This window comes from Zingiber officinale, chromosome 8B (assembly GCF_018446385.1).
Source record: "Zingiber officinale cultivar Zhangliang chromosome 8B, Zo_v1.1, whole genome shotgun sequence".
In the NCBI taxonomy this organism is placed as follows: Eukaryota; Viridiplantae; Streptophyta; class Magnoliopsida; order Zingiberales; family Zingiberaceae; genus Zingiber; species Zingiber officinale.
In genome coordinates, this window is record NC_056001.1 from 65,776,955 (window position 1) to 65,783,740 (window position 6,786).

Here is a 6,786-nt window from a genome sequence, read left to right on the forward strand (position 1 = left end):
ACAGACTCTATAGCATTTATGGCTTGCACTTCATGAATGTTTGAGGGAAATTTCATCCAACTTATATTCGACCATTCATAGAGGTTTAATGTCACTTGATCAATTAACATATATGCTTCATCTACACTTTTGTCCATAAAAGATCCTTCAACTGATGAATCCAATAAACTCTTGTCTGAGAAAGAAATTCCCCCATAGAATATGTGCAGAATCAACCATTTTTCAAAACCATGATGAGGGCACTATCTTTGAAGATTCTTGAATCTATCCCATGCTTCAAATAATGATTCTCTATATGCCTGAGCAAAATTTGTTATGCAATTCCTCATATATACTGTTCTGCTTAGAGGGAAAAAATGATTCAGAAATTGCTTCTCCAATTGCTCCCAACTTGTGATACTTTGAGGATGGAGAGAATATAACCAAGTCCTTCCTTTATCCTTGATACTGAAAGGAAATGTCATCAATCGAACTACATCTGCTGACACTCCTTCACATTTCATCATATCACAAATCTCTAAAAATATTTCAAGATGCAGATAAGGACTTTTTGATACTTCTCCTTCAAATTTGTGACCTTGTATCATGGAAATTAACTCTGGGTCTAGTTGGAAACTTTCTGCTTCAATTTGAGGTTGCACAATGGGAGATAAAAATCTTGCAGAAAATGGTGTAGAAAAATTTATCATAGGTCTTCTTGACATGTTAGTGCTCATGGATATTCAAGAAAAAATTATTAGAAGAATTTAAAGAATCAAAGACAAGAAATAAAATGCAATATGAAAAGCAAGAAAGAAAATGCAGAATTTAAATTGCAAGAAAAAATGTACATAATGAAAACAAGAAAGAAAAGACAAAAGTAAAAAGAAAAATGTCTAGAATAATTCATATGCTAATCAACTAATGTATTTATAAGTTCTTGTTATTCTTGATGCCTTTACGAAGTTCTTCTGTGAAATGTTCTGTCTATTTCGGGGGTCTAGAGGAAGAAGTTCTCCTGCAAAGTTAGATCTTCGCATACACAAGAACAAGATTGCAAGATATATTTACAAAAGAAAAGTAGAGAAAAATTTAAATCAAAAGAAAAATAGAGAAAAGCTAGACTAGAATGTTAGAAATCAAAAATACAGAATTAGAATTAGAATTAGAATTAGAATTGCAACAAAATAAATTGTCAAGAAGTAGAAAGATATGCAAAAATTATGAAAATAGAATTCTAAAGATTAGTTACAACTATGCTAATGAAAAGAAAAGAAAAATTATGTTTAGTCTAACTCAATTGATAATCTCTAATGTTATAAGCGCAGTCCTCGGCAACGACGTCAAAAACTTGTTAACGTTCCTCAAGTGTACGGATACGTCGTCAGTAATAAAGAAAGATATCGTATCCACAGGGACTGGTTATAACCACTAAAGATATCTCAACACGAATTAGCTAAACAACTAATAAATTGATTTATAAAACTAAGTGCTACTATGAAAAGAAAAGCTTAGCAGTAAAAACCTAAAAACAGGAATAAAGGCTATGATAAAAGGATGTTCTAGGAGTTTTGGTTTCTTTATAATGTTATTCAATGTAAATGATCTACCAAATCTTATTCCTTAATTGTCCATCATTTGTAGAAGGTTGTCGATTCTCTCTTGCAATAGACAACCGGCTTAGAACTAAAATCTATATCTAAATATAATCAATTAGGAATGATTCCTATGATGTCCTTACACGGGCTTGCCTGTCACGTGCGCCCCTCGGATAATCAACATAGAAATGCATTACTTCTCAACCCATATCAAGATATAAAAGATTAATGCATACAATCTATCCTACCCCTTGAATGACCTTATTTCACCTTCAAGATTATCCCTCAATCATCCTTACACGGGCTTATCTGTCACGTACGTCCCTCGGATAATCGAATGAGGAATTACCTCTACAAGATCCACAAGATACCTAAATATTTAATCAAATATAGTAATTAAGTCCAATCACAACAATCCACACAAGATCAAATAGATACAAACAAGATAAAATCATAAAAATAGGAAATTGATAAATGCATAAGAGTTTACATTAAATCATATTACAATTACTCCCTCCATCCTAGAACAAGGAGATCTAATCCATAGAACCAGAAAAGAAATCCAAAGATAAGAAGATCATAAGCATCTTGATCCCAAAATCCAAGAAGAGAGAGGGAAGAAAAGCTATTCTACGATGAAGAAAATTCTTCGGATCTAATCCTCGATCTCGGAGTCGATTCGTTGAAGATCTGCCCTTAGATCGCCGAAAAATCCCTCCAAGAAGGCGAGGAATCACCCAAATCTTGTTCTCTCCCAAAAGGGAGAACTCCCCCTTCAAATGATGAAAGAAACCCTTATATAGAGTAGAGAATTTGGGCACCACACGACCCCAAGACCAGGCCGGGTGCGAGACACGACCTAGGTCTTTCTCTTCACTGCCCATCTCACACGACCGTGTGATGCACATGGCCGTGACAAATTTTGTCACTGCCCTCCTTATACGACCGTGTAGATCTACACGGCCTGTGCTACCTCCTGTTCTGGAACTCATGCACGACCATGTCTGGGACACGGCCAGGGCTTGTTTGGCTTCTGGGAAAATTGCACGGCCGTGTAGAGCTACACGACCGTGTACTTCTTCGGCTCTGGAAGGCTTGCAAATTGGAACGACCGTGTGATGCACACACGACAATGACCTTCTCCTTTTCTGTAGCAACTACACGGATGATCATCACCACATGGCCTGAACATTGCCCTGCTCTGCCACTGCTACATGGGTGAGCATCACCACACGACCTAAGTCACTCTCCCAGACATGGCCGTTTGGCACTCCAAGGTGGTGTGTTCCTCCTTTCGTTAGCTTGCAGATTTGGCCTCGATCATAAATTCTTATCCAAATACGACTCCTGCGTACAGAAAATGCACAAAAGCATATCTCCGAACAAAAAGAGTAGATATGCTAAAAGCAAAGCTGGAAGTACGAAAATGCATAGACAAAGCATGCGCAAAATATATGAATGTGCGTCAAAACATGCTAAACAAGTGTATACAATCTACGCACATCATTTATTCAGATTTTCAGCTTGTAGCTCAGCATGTAGCGGGCAACTTCGAAGTTAATAGTGACAAGCTGCAAGTATACTGGGAAGCATATAAAAAGATGAAAGAAGGTTTCAAAGAAGTCATGGTGACTAAGATTCCCGGATAGATAACCAAAGGGCTGATGAATTAGCTAAAATGGCCAGCTCTTTGACCACTTGGGTGCTGGACAAATCAATAGCTCAGACCTTCCTAATAGCTTAGATAGACTTGCAGAACAATATGGAGGAATCAATCGATTGGAGGGCCCTGATGATTAGTTATCTTCAGCAAGGCGTCCTGCCTGTTGATCCGAAAGAACCTAGATTGATTAGGAAAAGAGCTTATGTGTATATCCTGATCGGAGATCAGCTGTACAAGCGGGCATTCTCTAGATCGTTGCTCAAATGCTTAGGAACGAAGGAGACAGAATATGCTCTGCGAGAAGTACATGTGGGATGTTGCGGTAACCACGCAGGAGGAAGAACGCTGGCTCGAAAAGTATTATTGGTCGGATATTTCTGGCTCACTCTGCAGAAGGATGCTCAGCAACTAGTGAATACTTGCTTATCTTTTCAAAAGCATCAGAACTTGACCCATCAGCCGACCGACACACTGAAAACCTCCATAGTCTCATGCCCTTTAACTAATGGGGCATGGATATTGTGGGGCAATTCCCGATGGCACCAGGGCAGAAGCGATTCTTGCTCGTGACAGTAGACTACTCTTCCAAATGCGTGGAAGTAGAAGCCCTGACCTAGATTAATGAGGGAGCCGTTATTCAATTCTTGTGGAGGAACATTCTTTGCCACTTTAGAATATCACATAAGTTAGTTTCAGATAATGGAAGACAGTTCCAAGGCCGTGAGATCCAGGCCCGGTGCCAAAGATTTGGCATAACTCAGGCATTTACATCCGTAGCTTATCCCCAGAGCAATGACAGACAGAGGTTACCAACAGAGAGATAGTTCAAGGATTAAAAGTCAAGTTAGATCATGTTGGAGGCAATTGGGTAGAAGAGCTGCCCAGCATCCTCTGGGCATACCACACGACTCCACGAGAAAGCACCGGGCTTACCCCATTTCACCTGGTCTATGGCAGTGAAGCGGTGGTACCTATAGAGGTCGGGGTGCCCTCCGTCAGAAGGGATTATATGATGAAAGAAATATCGAGCGATGACTTTCAGAGTTGGATTTCATTAGTGAAATTGGTGAGCAGACAGCTGCCAGATTAACGATATATCGACAGAGGATGTGGTAGAATTATGATAGAAGGGTGATTCCTCGATTCTTTGGAGAAGGGGACTTAGTGTGGAAATGGACGAAGCCTGTGAGGGAGGTAACCAAATTAGCACCTCAGTGGGACATGCCATATAAAGTTGTTAAAAAGTTAGCGTCGGGTGCCTACTACCTGGAGGACGCCGGGGGTAGGAGGCTGGACCGTCCCTAGAGTGCTAACTTCCTTCAGCCCTACCGTACTTAAGTGACTCACTCCTTTGTAAAACTTGAGATCGGAAATACGTGACCGGTCAGGCATGAAATGCCTAATCAGGATAACTTGGTCTAGAATGCTCATGAATCTTCCTTAAGATTTAATCAGACACCCATGCTTGGACTAAACAGCTCAGGCTACACTGAGTTAGGATTAAGGAGAAAGCACGAAATCCAAGTAACAGCAGCAATAGTGAAAATTAGTAGAGTACAACCAGAAGATGTTCATATACATCATGAAGGGTTATTTGAACTCTACAAATACATCATCAGACATCTCTCGGAGGATCCGACGATGATCCAGAAGGTCCCAAGGAGGATCAGGGGATAGATACTCTTGCTCCCTAAGTTGCTGAAGGGTCCCTACCACACCATAGGCCACTGAGGTGACGAAGCGATCCCCTACTTGTGAGCCAAACTCTAGAGAGCACAGATATTCTTCCCGGCTCACTCGTAGATGATCGTTCTCCCCTGCCTTGTAGGTCTCCAGAGCAACAACGACGTTAGATAAAGCAGAGACTGAGCCTGAGATAGCTCTACCTACATAGAGCCTAGCTCTGTTGCCTAAGACTCCAGATCCCTCCTCTGGTCCATAAGAAGCATGTCATTGGATTGCAACCCTTAAGTCAGTGGTAGTCGTTGTTTTGCATGTCACAAGGTGCTCCAAATTAATTAAGATTAGGAACCAAAGTAAACTCAATGAAAGAGATGTAGAAACGAGTCCCGAGTTGTATTTTTCCAAGGATAACTAGTTAATGTGTGCGAATTAGATTCGGAAGTAAACAACAATCATCTTCTAATGCATTACAGTAAATCAATCTAGTAATTCTGCACAACAAAATCAACTCAAGGTAGATAGATATTCCTTCACACAAGAATCGAACTCTAACAAGAAAGAACTAAGAATTGATTTGAATTAAGCTAAGTTGCACTTAACAACTTCCACTGCATCAAATAAGAGATTTGGAAGAATAACATTTAGCATCGAATAGATTAATAAGCATTTTAAATGAGCTGCTATACAATTTCAGAAACCAAAAATTAGATATAGAATTCAGAGATTAAATTTCATTCAACAATTCATCAGAACTCTTGACTTGATTCGGATTTTTCTTAACCTAGAACCACCCAACTAACTAAGCTAACCTATGCTACTCTTAATCTAATGAAACAACTGTTATCAACAGATCTTGGAAAATAAAACTCAGAATTCAAATTGACAACTGAATTTACTGTAAACAAGAGAGAAATTAACTTGCAAGAACTAAGCAGATTGTAACAACAATAAAACTAATGCCGAATTCTCTAAATCTTTATTGAAATGGAACAAACTTGAAATTCTACTGTAGATTAAACTTTTAAACGTTGAACTGCAATCTCAATAAGAATCAAGAACAGAGATCATCATCTCAATTATTAGCTACGAAGAACTTCAAAACTGATTGGGAATTTCTGTAAATAAAAACAATTGAAACAACTAAGCAAATAATCAATTCAAAAATCTAGGTTAAATCGACATCCACAAACTCAAATCAGACTTCCAATCCTTTCTCTTTGCTAATGTGCAAAGGAGCTGATGGAAACACTCTTCAGGCTGTCAACAGATCAAGTCAACCCTTCCAGCCATTTGTCAAGATGCGCCAACATTCAAGGAACACCCGTCAAGCTTGCGATCTTGTTGCGCGGAGAACAAAGGAAGTGAATCGCGACTCTTCAATCGATTGATCGGATCGATTCAAAAGCTGCGAACGGAAGCGGAAATGGATCTGATGTAGAGGCTTCAGGGAACACCCGTCTAACCTCTATGAATAATTGGAGTCCACAGATCTGGGGAATGCCCGTCAATCTGCAGTAATCTTGATCGCTCGAGTGGGAAAAATACAAATATGGGGAACGCTCTCTGCTCGCGATCCGTCCTTCGCTTGCTGATTGCCGGATGAAGTGGATTTCATTGATGAAGATAGAACTGGAATCTGAGATCGAGAATGTGAATAGAGCTTGCGACCGTGAGGATGAAGAAGACACGACACGGTGAACAGTAGTACAATCCACTATTCATCATGCCGCAGCTTTGGTTTTGAGCTTCTCTTGGACCGGGTTCAATCTCTGGTTCAATGCAGTGGTTGGTTCGATTCAATGATCTGATTTAGTTCAGTGGTTGTAGCAACTCATTCGATCCACCAAGTTCAACATTTCTTGG

At 39.7% G+C, this 6,786-nt stretch overlaps 1 non-coding gene across 1 annotated transcript; it reads left to right on the plus strand.

The window, feature by feature from the left end:
* Positions 1 to 225: 225 nt before the first annotated feature.
* On the plus strand, positions 226 to 331 carry LOC122018229. The gene has a single exon (XR_006121658.1). It is a non-coding gene; the product is annotated as a small nucleolar RNA R71 (small nucleolar RNA).
* Positions 332 to 6,786: the final 6,455 nt, after the last annotated feature.